The sequence below is a fragment of the Panulirus ornatus genome, chromosome 2, assembly GCF_036320965.1.
Source record: "Panulirus ornatus isolate Po-2019 chromosome 2, ASM3632096v1, whole genome shotgun sequence".
In the NCBI taxonomy this organism is placed as follows: domain Eukaryota; kingdom Metazoa; phylum Arthropoda; class Malacostraca; order Decapoda; family Palinuridae; genus Panulirus; species Panulirus ornatus.
The window spans coordinates 37482083-37496685 of NC_092225.1; positions in this window are offsets into that span (position 1 = coordinate 37482083).

Here is a 14603-nt window from a genome sequence, read left to right on the forward strand (position 1 = left end):
CATTGTACAAAGGCAAAGGGGATAAGAGTGAGTGCTCAAATTACAGAGGTATAAGTTGTTGAGTATTCCTGGTAAATTATATGGGAGGGTATTGATTGAGAGGGTGAAGGCATGTACAGAGCATCAGATTGGGGAAGAGCAGTGTGGTTTCAGAAGTGGTAGAGGATGTGTGGATCAGGTGTTTGCTTTGAAGAATGTATGTGAGAAATACTTAGAAAAGCAAATGGATTTGTATGTAGCATTTATGGATCTGGAGAAGGCATATGATAGAGTTGATAGAGATGCTCTGTGGAAGGTATTAAGAATATATGGTGTGGGAGGAAAGTTGTTAGAAGCAGTGAAAAGTTTTTATCGAGGATGTAAGGCATGTGTACGTGTAGGAAGAGAGGAAAGTGATTGGTTCTCAGTGAATGTAGGTTTGCGGCAGGGGTGTGTGATGTCTCCAAGGTTGTTTAATTTGTTTATGGATGGGGTTGTTAGGAAGGTAAATGCAAGAGTTTTGGAAAGAGGGGCAAGTATGAAGTCTGTTGGGGATGAGAGAGCTTGGGAAGTGAGTCAGTTGTTGTTCGCTGATGATACAGCGCTGGTGGCTGATTTATGTGAGAAACTGCAGAAGCTGGTGACTGAGTTTGGTAAAGTGTGTGGAAGAAGAAAGTTAAAAGTAAATGTGAATAAGAGCAAGGTTATTAGGAACAGTAGGGTTGAGGGTCAAGTCAATTGGGAGGTGAGTATGAATGGAGAAAAACTGGAGGAAGTGAAGTGTTTTAGATATCTGGGAGTGGATCTGGCAGCGGATGGAACCATGGAAGCGGAAGTGGATCATAGGGTGGGGGAGGGGGCGAAAATTCTGGGGGCCTTGAAAAATGTGTGGAAGTCGAGAACATTATCTCGGAAAGCAAAAATGGGTATGTTTGAAGGAATAGTGGTTCCAACAATGTTGTATGGTTGCGAGGCGTGGGCTATGGATAGAGTTGTGCGCAGGAGGATGGATGTGCTGGAAATGAGATGATGAAGACAATGTGTGGTGTGAGGTGGTTTGATCGAGTGAGTAACGTAAGGGTAAGAGAGATGTATGGAAATAAAAAGAGCGTGGTTGAGAGAGCAGAAGAGGGTGTTTTGAAGTGGTTTGGGCACATGGAGAGAATGAGTGAGGAAAGATTGACCAAGAGGATATATGTGTCGCAGGTGGAGGGAAAGAGGAGAAGAGGGAGACCAAATTGGAGGTGGAAAGATGGAGAGAAAAAGATTTTGTGTGATCGGGGCCTGAACATGCAGGAGGGTGAAAGGAGTGCAAGGAATAGAGTGAATTGGAGCGATGTGGTATACCGGGATTGACGTGCTGTCAGTGGATTGAATCAAGGCATGTGAAGCGTATGGGGTAAACCATGGAAAGCTGTGTAGGTATGTATATTTGCGTGTGTGGACGTATGTATATACATGTGTATGGGGGTGGGTTGGGCCATTTCTTTCGTCTGTTTCCTTGCGCTACCTCGCAAACGCGTGAGACAGCGAGAAAGTATAATAAATGAATAAATAAATATATATATATATATATATATATATATATATATATATATATATATATATATATATATATATATATATATATATATATATATATATATATATATATATATATATATGTGTGTCGGAGGTGGAGGGAACAAGGAGAAGAGGGAGACCAAATTGGAGGTGGAAGGATGGAGTGAAAAGGATTTTGTGTGATCGGGGCCTGAACATGCAGGAGGGTGAAAGGAGGGCAAGGAATAGAGTGAATTGGAGCGATGTGGTATACCGGGGTTGACGTGCTGTCAGTGGATTGAATCGGGGCATGTGAAGCGTCTGGGGTAAACCATGGAAAGCTGTGTAGGTATGTACATTTGCGTGTGTGGACGTATGTATATACATGTGTATGGGGGGGGGGGGCCATTTCTTTCGTCTGTTTCCTTGCGCTACCTCGCAAACGCGGGAGACAGCGACAAAGTATAATAAATATAAATAAATATATATATATATATATATATATATATATATATATATATATATATATATATATATATATATATATATATATATATATATATATATGTATATGTATATATATATTTATATTTTATTTATTATACTTTGTCGCTGTCTCCCGCGTTTGCGAGGTAGCGCAAGGACACAGACGAAACAAAATGGCCCAACCCCCCCATACACATGTATATACATACGTCCACACACGCAAATATACATACCTACACAGCTTTCCATGGTTTACCCCAGACGCTTCACATGCCTTGATTCAATCCACTGACAGCACGTCAACCCCGGTATACCACATCGCTCCAATTCACTCTATTCCTTGCCCTCCTTTCACCCTCCTGCATGTTCAGGCCCCGATCACACAAAATCTTTTTCACTCCATCTTTCCACCTCCAGTTTGGTCTCCCTCTTCTCCTCGTTCCCTCCACCTCCGACACATATATCCTCTTGGTCAATCTTTCCTCACTCATCCTCTCCATGTGCCCAAACCACTTCAAAACACCCTCTTCTGCTCTCTCAACCACGCTCTTTTTATTTCCACACATCTCTCTTACCCTTACGTTACTCACTCGATCAAACCACCTCACACCACACATTGTCCTCAAACATCTCATTTCCAGCACATCCATCCTCCTGCGCACAACTCTATCCATAGCCCACGCCTCGCAACCATACAACATTGTTGGAACCACTATTCCTTCAAACATACCCATTTTTGCTTTCCGAGATAATGTTCTCGACTTCCACACATTCTTCAAGGCCCCCAGAATTTTCGCCCCCTCCCCCACCCTATGATCCACTTCCGCTTCCATGGTTCCATCCGCTGCCAGATCCACTCCCAGATATCTAAAACACTTCACTTCCTCCAGTTTTTCTCCATTCAAACTCACCTCCCAATTGACTTGACCCTCAACCCTACTGTACCTAATAACCTTGCTCTTATTCACATTTACTCTTAACTTTCTTCTTCCACACACTTTACCAAACTCAGTCACCAGCTTCTGCAGTTTCTCACATGAATCAGCCACCAGCGCTGTATCATCAGCGAACAACAACTGACTCACTTCCCAAGCTCTCTCATCCCCAACAGACTTCATACTTGCCCCTCTTTCCAAAACTCTTGCATTTACCTCCCTAACAACCCCATCCATAAACAAATTAAACAACCATGGAGACATCACACACCCCTGCCGCAAACCTACATTCACTGAGAACCAATCACTTTCCTCTCTTCCTACACGTACACATGCCTTACATCCTCGATAAAAACTTTTCACTGCTTCTAACAACTTGCCTCCCACACCATATATTCTTAATACCTTCCACAGAGCATCTCTATCAACTCTATCATATGCCTTCTCCAGATCCATAAATGCTACATACAAATCCATTTGCTTTTCTAAGTATTTCTCACATACATTCTTCAAAGCAAACACCTGATCCACACATCCTCTACCACTTCTGAAACCACACTGCTCTTCCCCAATCTGATGCTCTGTACATGCCTTCACCCTCTCAATCAATACCCTCCCATATAATTTACCAGGAATACTCAACAAACTTATACCTCTGTAATTTGAGCACTCACTCTTATCCCCTTTGCCTTTGTACAATGGCACTATGCACGCATTCCGCCAATCCTCAGGCACCTCACCATGAGTCATACATACATTAAATAACCTTACCAACCAGTCAACAATACAGTCACCCCCTTTTTTAATAAATTCCACTGCAATACCATCCAAACCTGCTGCCTTGCCGGCTTTCATCTTCCGCAAAGCTTTTACTACCTCTTCTCTGTTTACCAAATCATTTTCCCTAACCCTCTCACTTTGCACACCACCTCGACCAAAACACCCTATATCTGCCACTCTATCATCAAACACATTCAACAAACCTTCAAAATACTCACTCCATCTCCTTCTCACATCACCACTACTTGTTATCACCTCCCCATTTGCGCCCTTCACTGAAGTTCCCATTTGCTCCCTTGTCTTACGCACTTTATTTACCTCCTTCCAGAACATCTTTTTATTCTCCCTAAAATTTAATGATACTCTCTCACCCCAACTCTCATTTGCCCTTTTTTTCACCTCTTGCACCTTTCTCTTGACCTCCTGTCTCTTTCTTTTATACATCTCCCACTCAATTGCATTTTTTCCCTGCAAAAATCGTCCAAATGCCTCTCTCTTCTCTTTCACTAATACTCTTACTTCTTCATCCCACCACTCACTACCCTTTCTAATCAACCCACCTCCCACTCTTCTCATGCCACAAGCATCTTTTGCGCAATCCATCACTGATTCCCTAAATACATCCCATTCCTCCCCCACTCCCCTTACTTCCATTGTTCTCACCTTTTTCCATTCTGTACTCAGTCTCTCCTGGTACTTCCTCACACAGGTCTCCTTCCCAAGCTCACTTACTCTCACCACCCTCTTCACCCCAACATTCACTCTTCTTTTCTGAAAACCCATACAAATCTTCACCTTAGCCTCCACAAGATAATGATCAGACATCCCTCCAGTTGCACCTCTCAGCACATTAACATCCAAAAGTCTCTCTTTCGCACGCCTGTCAATTAACACGTAATCCAATAACGCTCTCTGGCCATCTCTCCTACTTACATAAGTATACTTATGTATATCTCGCTTTTTAAACCAGGTATTCCCAATCATCAGTCCTTTTTCAGCACATAAATCTACAAGCTCTTCACCATTTCCATTTACAACACTGAACACCCCATGTATACCAATTATTCCCTCAACTGCCACATTACTCACCTTTGCATTCAAATCACCCATCACTATAACCCGGTCTCGTGCATCAAAACCACTAACACACTCATTCAGCTGCTCCCAAAACACTTGCCTCTCATGATCTTTCTTCTCATGCCCAGGTGCATATGCACCAATAATCACCCACCTCTCTCCATCAACTTTCAGTTTTACCCATATTAATCGAGAATTTACTTTCTTACATTCTATCACATACTCCCACAACTCCTGTTTCAGGAGTATTGCTACTCCTTCCCTTGCTCTTGTCCTCTCACTAACCCCTGACTTTACTCCCCAGACATTCCCAAACCACTCTTCCCCTTTACCCTTGAGCTTCGTTTCACTCAGAGCCAAAACATCCAGGTTCCTTTCCTCAAACATACTACCTATCTCTCCTTTTTTCACATCTTGGTTACATCCACACACATTTAGGCACCCCAATCTGAGCCTTCGAGGAGGATGAGCCTCCCGCGTGACTCCTTCTTCTGTTTCCCATTTTAGAAAGTTAAAAAAAGTACAAGGAGGGAGGGTTTCGGCCCCGCTCCGTCCCTCTAGTCGCTTTCTACGACACGCGAGGAATGCGTGGGAAATATTCTTTCACCCCTATCCCAGGGGATAATATAGGATAATAAGAGAGATGTGTGGAAATAAAAAGAGCGTGTTGAGAGAGCAGAAGAGGGTGTTTTGAAGTGGTTTGGGCACATGGAGAGGATGAGTGAGGGAAAGATTGACCAAGAGGATTATGTGTCGGAGGTGGAGGGAACAAGGAGAAGAGGGAGACCATATTGGAGGTGGAAAGATAGAGTGAAAAGATTTTTTGTGTGATCGGGGCCTGACATGCAGGAGGGTGAAAGGAGGGCAAGGAATAGAGTGAATTGGAGCGATGTGGTATACCGGGGTTGACGTGATGTCAGTGGATTGAATCAGGGCATATTAAGCGTCTGGGGTAACCATGGAAAGCTGTGTAGGTATGTATATTTGCGTTGTGTGGAGTATGTATTACATGTGTATGGGGGGGGGGGTTGGGCCATTCTTTTCGTCTGTTTCCTTGCGCTGCCTCGCAAACGCGGGGAGACAGCGACAAAGTATTAAAAAAAAAAAAAAAAATATATATATATATATATATATATATTTATATATATAATATATATTTATATATTTATATATACATATATTATATATATTATATTATATATATATATATTTATATATATATATATATATATATATATTATATTTATATATATATATACACACACATACACACACATACGCACATATACACACACACACACATACATATATATACATATGAAAAATGTAAGAAACAATTTCGAAAACTGAAACTTCTAGCTTGAAAATGAAATGAAAATGAATGTCACATACTGGTTCAACCTCTGGCTATGTAAAAGGAAATGTATAATTTTATTTACACAAACAGTCAATAGTAGTTCTCATCAATTTAACCCACTGTATTCAATAAGCTTCAATGTCTAAGCTACATTCTTTCAATTTCACTATTTTCTTGTTAAAGCACCATGTATGAAAACTATCACTCCAGTAGCAGAAACTATAACATTTACTTCCCTTTAAAAAAAGTTCTGGGGAAGTCTGTCTCGGACATTAAGTAAAATCTGATAATCATGAATAACATCAATACAAAAATTAATCTATAAACACATAATCTAAATTCACATAATATAAGCTAGTATAAGACAATTGGTAGAAAAGGAAATCATAAACATAACTACTGAATTCTGAGATCACAAATGAAAGCCAATGGCATGAGTGTAACAGAACAGACTTATATACTTAAGTATCTAATGGCAATCAATAATGTATTTGAAGCATATCAACCACAGCTTTTATACTGGTTATTACACAAACCAGTTGAAAAATTTTCTATAGGTATAGTAACCACAATCAAAACATAGCTGGATCATAATGAAACAATTTGAAAGCTAAGCTATATAGACGATACACCACACATGTAGGTAGGAAAAACTTGACTTTAATCTTATCATGTATTATACAAAGTTCACTATAAGAAGCCTCTTAATATAACTAACAAGTTCCATGTTACTAAAGTCAAACATATATGACAGGGCAATGTTTCTGTTCCCATATAATGCAATGCATTTCATCCATTCCTATCATAATTATACATAACACAAAAAATCATCAATGGTATCCTATATATTGAAAAGGCTTTTATATATATATATAAATATTATATTATATATATTATATATATAATATATATATTATATATATATTATATTATATATATATATATATATATTATATATATAATATATTATATATATATATATATATATATATTATATATATATATATATATTTATATATATATATTATATATATATATATATATAATATATATATATATATATATATATATATTTATATATATATATATATATATATATATATATATATATATATATATATATATATATATATATATATATATATATATATATATATATATATATATATATATATATATATATATATATATATATATATATATATATATATATATATATATATATATATATATATATATATATATATATATATATATATATATATATATATATATATATATATATATATATATATATATATATATATATATATATATATATATATATATATATATATATATATATATATATATATATATATATATATATATATATATATATATATATATATATATATATATATATATATATATATATATATATATATATATATATATATATATATATATATATATATATATATATATATATATATATATATATATATATATATATATATATATATATATATATATATATATATATATATATATATATATATATATATATATATATATATATATATATATATATATATATATATATATATATATATATATATATATATATATATATATATATATATATATATATATATATATATATATATATATATATATATATATATATATATATATATATATATATATATATATATATATATATATATATATATATATATATATATATATATATATATATATATATATAAAGCCTTTTCAATATATAGGATACCATTGATTTTTTGTGTTATGTATAATTATGATAGGAATGGATGAAATGCATTGCATTATATGGGAACAGAAACATTGCCCCTGTCATATATGTTTGACTTTAGTAACATGGAACTTGTTAGTTATATTAAAGAGGCTTCTTATAGTGAACTTTGTATAATACATGATAAAATTAAAGTCAAGTTTTCCTACCATACATGTGTGGTGTATCTCTATATAGCTTAGCTTTCAAATTGTTTCATTATGTCCAGCTATGTTTTGATTGTGGTTACTATACCTATAGAAAATTTTTCAACTGGTTTTGTGGTATAACCAGTTATAAAGCTGGTGGTTGATATGCTTCAAATACATTATTGATTGCATTAGATACTTAAGTATATAAGTCTGTTCTGTTACACTCATGCCATTTGCTTTTCATTTGTGATCTCAGAATTCAGTAGGTATGTTTATGATTTCCTTTTCTACCATTGTCTTATACTAGCTTATATTATGTGAATTTAGATTATGTGTTTATAGATTAATTTTTTGTATTGATGTTATTCATTGATTATCAGATTTTACTTAATGTCGAGACAGACTTCCCCAGAACTTTTTTAAAGGGGAAGTAAATGTTATAGTTCTGTTACTGGAGTGATAGTTTTCATACATGGTGCTTTAACAAGAAAATAGTGAAATTGGAAAAAATGTAGCTTAGACATTGAAGCTTATTGATACAGTGGTTAAATTGATGAGAACTACTATTGAGGTTTGTGTAAATAAATTATACATTTCCTTTTTACATAGCCAGAGGTTCAACCAGTATGTGACATTCATTTTTCATTTCATTTCAAGCTAGAAGTTTCAGTTTTCGAAATTGTTTCTTACATTTTTCATATGTATATATATGTATGTGTGTGTGTGTGTATATGTGCGTAGGTGTGTGTATGTGTGTGTATATATATATATATATATATATATATATATATATATATATATATATATATATATATATATATATATATATATATATATATATATATATATATATATATATATATATATATATATATATATATATATATTTTTTTTTTTTTTTATACTTTGTCGCTGTCTCCCGCGTTTGCGAGGTAGCGCAAGGAAACAGACGAAAGAAATGGCCCAACCCCCCCCCATACACATGCATATACATACGTCCACACACGCAAATATACATACCTACACAGCTTTCCATGGTTTACCCCAGACGATTCATATGCCCTGCTTCAATCCACTGACAGCACGTCAACCCCGGTATACCACATCGCTCCAATTCACTCTATTCCTTGCCCTCCTTTCACCCTCCTGCATGTTCAGGCCCCGATCACACAAAATCTTTTTCACTCTATCTTTCCACCTCCAATTTGGTCTCCCTCTTCTCCTTGTTCCCTCCACCTCCGACACATATATCCTCTTGGTCAATCTTTCCACACTCATCCTCTCCATGTGCCCAAACCACTTCAAAACACCCTCTTCTGCTCTCTCAACCACGCTCTTTTTATTTCCACACATCTCTCTTATTATCCTTATATTATCCCTGGGGATAGGGGTGAAAGAATATTTTCCACGCATTCCTCGCGTGTCGTAGAAAGCGACTAGAGGGACGGGAGCGGGGGGCCAGAAACCCTCCCCTCCTTGTACTTTTTTAACTTTCTAAAATGGGAAACAGAAGAAGGAGTCACGCGGGGAGGGCTCATCCTCCTCGAAGGCTCAGATTGGGGTGCCTAAATGTGTGTGGATGTAACCAAGATGTGAAAAAAGGAGAGATAGGTAGTGTGTTTGAGGAAAGGAACCTGGATGTTTTGGCTCTGAGTGAAACGAAATTCAAGGGTAAAGGGGAAGAGTGGTTTGGGAAGGTCTTGGGAGTAAAGTCAGGGGTTAGTGAGAAGACAAGAGCAAGGGAAGGAGTAGCAATACTGAAACAGGAGTTGTGGGAGTATGTGATAGAATGTAAGAAAGTAAATTCTCGATTAATATGGGTAAAACTGAAAGTTGATGGAGAGAGATGGGTGATTATTGGTGCATATGCACCTGGGCATGAGAAGAAAGATCATGAGAGGCAAGTGTTTTGGGAGCAGCTGAATGAGTGTGTTAGTGGTTTTGATGCACGAGACCGGGTTATAGTGATGGGTGATTAGAATGCAAAGGTGAGTAATGTGGCAGTTGAGGGAATAATTGGTATACATGGGGTGTTCAGTGTTGTAAATGGAAATGGTGAAGAGCTTGTAGATTTATGTGCTGAAAAAGGACTGATGATTGGGAATACCTGGTTTAAAAAGCGAGATATACATAAGTATACTTATGTAAGTAGGAGAGATGGCCAGAGAGCGTTATTGGATTACGTGTTAATTGACAGCGCGCGAAAGAGAGACTTTTGGATGTTAATGTGCTGAGAGGTGCAACTGGAGGGATGTCTGATCATTATCTTGTGGAGGCTAAGGTGAAGATTTGTATGGGTTTTCAGAAAAGAAGAGTGAATGTTGGGGTGAAGAGGGTGGTGAGAGTAAGTGAGCTTGGGAAGGAGACTTGTGTGAGGAAGTACCAGGAGAGACTGAGTACAGAACGGAAAAAGGTGAGAACAATGGAAGTAAGGGGAGTTGGGGAGGAATGGGATGTATTTAGGGAATCAGTGATGGATTGCGCAAAAGATGCTTGTGGCATGAGAAGAGTGGGAGATGGGTTGATTAGAAAGGGTAGTGAGTGGTGGGATGAAGAAGTAAGAGTATTAGTGAAAAAGAAGAGAGAGGCATTTGGACGATTTTTGCAGGGAAAAAATGCAATTGAGTGGGAGATGTATAAAAGAAAGAGACAGGAGGTCAAGAGAAAGGTGCAAGAGGTGAAAAAAAGGGCAAATGAGAGTTGGGGTGAGAGAGTATCATTAAATTTTAGGGAAAATAAAAAGATGTTCTGGAGTGAGGTAAATAAATTGCGTAAGACAAGGGAGCAAATGGGAACTTCAGTGAAGGGCGGAAATGGGGAGGTGATAACAAGTAGTGGTGATGTGAGAAGGAGATGGAGTGAGTATTTTGAAGGTTTGTTGAATGTGTTTGATGATAGAGTGGCAGATATAAGGGTGTTTTGGTCGAGGTGGTGTGCAAAGCGAGAGGGTTGGGGAAAATGATTTGGTAAACAGAGAAGAGGTAGTAAAAGCTTTGCGGAAGATGAAAGCCGGCAAGGCAGCAGGTTTGGATGGTATTGCAGTGGAATTTATTAAAAAAGGGGGTGACTGTATTGTTGACTGGTTGGTAAGGTTATTTAATGTATGTATGACTCATGGTGAGGTGCCTGAGGATTGGCGGAATGCGTGCATAGTGCCATTGTACAAAGGCAAAGGGGATAAGAGTGAGTGCTCAAATTACAGAGGTATAAGTTTGTTGAGTATTCCTGGTAAATTATATGGGAGGGTATTGATTGAGAGGGTGAAGGCATGTACAGAGCATCAGATTGGGGAAGAGCAGTGTGGTTTCAGAAGTGGTAGAGGATGTGTGGATCAGGTGTTTGCTTTGAAGAATGTATGTGAGAAATACTTAGAAAAGCAAATTGATTTGTATGTAGCATTTATGGATCTGGAGAAGGCATATGATAGATTTGATAGAGATGCTCTGTGGAAGGTATTAAGAATATATGGTGTGGGAGGCAAGTTGTTAGAAGCAGTGAAAAGTTTTTATCGAGGATGTAAGGCATGTGTACGTGTAGGAAGAGAGGAAAGTGATTGGTTCTCAGTGAATGTAGGTTTGCGGCAGGGGTGTGTGATGTCTCCATGGTTGTTTAATTTGTTTATGGATGGGGTTGTTAGGGAGGTAAATGCAAGAGTTTTGGAAAGAGGGGCAAGTATGAAGTCTGTTGGGGATGAGAGAGCTTGGGAAGTGAGTCAGTTGTTGTTCGCTGATGATACAGCGCTGGTGGCTGATTCATGTGAGAAACTGCAGAAGCTGGTGACTGAGTTTGGAAAAGTGTGTGGAAGAAGAAAGTTAAGAGTAAATGTGAATAAGAGCAAGGTTATTAGGTACAGTAGGGTTGAGGGTCAAGTCAATTGGGAGGTGAGTTTGAATGGAAAAAAACTGGAGGAAGTGAAGTGTTTTTGATATCTGGGAGTGGATCTGGCAGCGGATGGAACCATGGAGGCGGAAGTGGATGATAGGGTGGGGGAGGGGGCGAAAATCCTGGGGGCCTTGAAGAATGTGTGGAAGTCGAGAACATTATCTCGGAAAGCAAAAATGGGTATGTTTGAAGGAATAGTGGTTCCAACAATGTTGTATGGTTGCAAGGCGTGGGCTATGGATAGAGTTGTGCGCAGGAGGATGGATGTGCTGGAAATGAGATGTTTGAGGACAATGTGTGGTGTGAGGTAGTTTGATCGAGTGAGTAACGTAAGGGTAAGAGAGATGTGTGGAAATAAAAAGAGCGTGGTTGAGAGAGCAGAAGAGGGTGTTTTGAAGTGGTTTGGGCACATGGAGAGGATGAATGAGGAAAGATTGACCAAGAGGATATATGTGTCGGAGGTGGAGGGAACAAGGAGAAGAGGGAGACCAAATTGGAGGTGGAAAGATGGAGTGAAAAAGATTTTGTGTTATAGGGGCCTGAGCATGCAGGAGGGTGAAAGGAGGGCAAGGAATAGAGTGAATTGGAGCGATGTGGTATACCGGGGTTGACGTGCTGTCAGTGGATTGAATCAAGGCATGTGAAACGTCTGGGGTAAACCATGGAAAGCTGTGTAGGTATGTATATTTGCGTGTGTGGACGTATGTATATACATGTGTATGGGGGGGGTTGGGCCATTTGTTTCGTCTGTTTCCTTGCGCTACCTCGCAAACGCGGGAGACAGCGACAAAGTATAATAAATAAAATATAAATATATATATACATATATATATATATATATATATATATATATATATATATATATATATATATATATATATATATATATATATATATATATATTTATATATATATATATATATATATATATATATATATATATATATATATATATATATATATAAATATAAATATATATATACATATATATATATATATATATATATATATATATATATATATATATATATATATATATATATATATATATATATATATATATATATATTTATATTTATTATACTTTGTCGCTGTCTCCCGCGTTTGCGAGGTAGCGCAAGGAAACAGACGAAAGAAATGGCCCAACCCCCCTCCATACACATGTATATACATACGTCCACACACGCAAATATACATACCTACACAGCTTTCCATGGTTTACCCCAGACGCTTCACATGCCCCGATTCAATCCAATGACAGCACGTCAACCCCGGTATACCACATCGCTCCAATTCACTCTATTCCTTGCCCTCCTTTCTCCCTCCTGCATGTTCAGGCCCCGATCACACAAAATCCTTTTCACTCCATCCTTCCACCTCCAATTTGGTCTCCCTCTTCTCCTTGTTCCCTCCACCTCCGACACATATATATATATATATATATATATATATATATATATATATATATATATATATATATATATATATATATATATATATATATATATATATATATATATATATATATATATATATATATATATATTTATTTATTTATTTATTATACTTTGTCGCTGTCTCCCGCGTTTGCGAGGTAGCGCAAGGAAACAGACGAAAGAAATGGCCCAACCCCCCCCCATACACATGTATATACATACGTCCACACACGCAAATATACATACCTACACAGCTTTCCATGGTTTACCCCATACGCTTCACATGCCTTGATTCAATCCACTGACAGCACGTCAATCCCGGTATACCACATCGCTCATATTCACTCTATTCCTTGCACTCCTTTCACCCTCCTGCATGTTCAGGCCCCGATCACACAAAATCTTTTTCACTCCATCTTTCCACCTCCAATTTGGTCTCCCTCTTCTCCTCGTTTCCTCCACCTCCGACACATATATCCTCTTGGTCAATCTTTCCTCACTCACTCTCTCCATGTGCCCAAACCACTTCAAAACACCCTCTTCTGCTCTCTCAACCACGCTCTTTTTATTTCCATACATCTCTCTTACCCTTACGTTACTCACTCGATCAAACCACCTCACACCACACATTGTCCTCATACATCTCATTTCCAGCACATCCATCCTCCTGCGCACAACTCTATCCATAGCCCACGCCTCGCAACCATACAACATTGTTGGAACCACTATTCCTTCAAACATACCCATTTTTGCTTTCCGAGATAATGTTCTCGACTTCCACACATTCTTCAAGGCCCCCAGAATTTTCGCCCCCTCCCCCACCCTATGATCCACTTCCGCTTCCATGGTTCCATCCGCTGCCAGATCCACTCCCAGATATCTAAAACACTTCACTTCCTCCAGTTTTTCTCCATTCATACTCACCTCCCAATTGACTTGACCCTCAACCCTACTGTTCCTAATAACCTTGCTCTTATTCACATTTACTCTTAACTTTCTTCTTCCACACACTTTACCAAACTCAGTCACCAGCTTCTGCAGTTTCTCACATGAATCAGCCACCAGCGCTGTATCATCAGCGAACAACAACTGACTCACTTCCCAAGCTCTCTCATCCCCAACAGACTTCATACTTGCCCCTCTTTCCAAAACTCTTGCATTTACCTTCCTAACAACCCCATC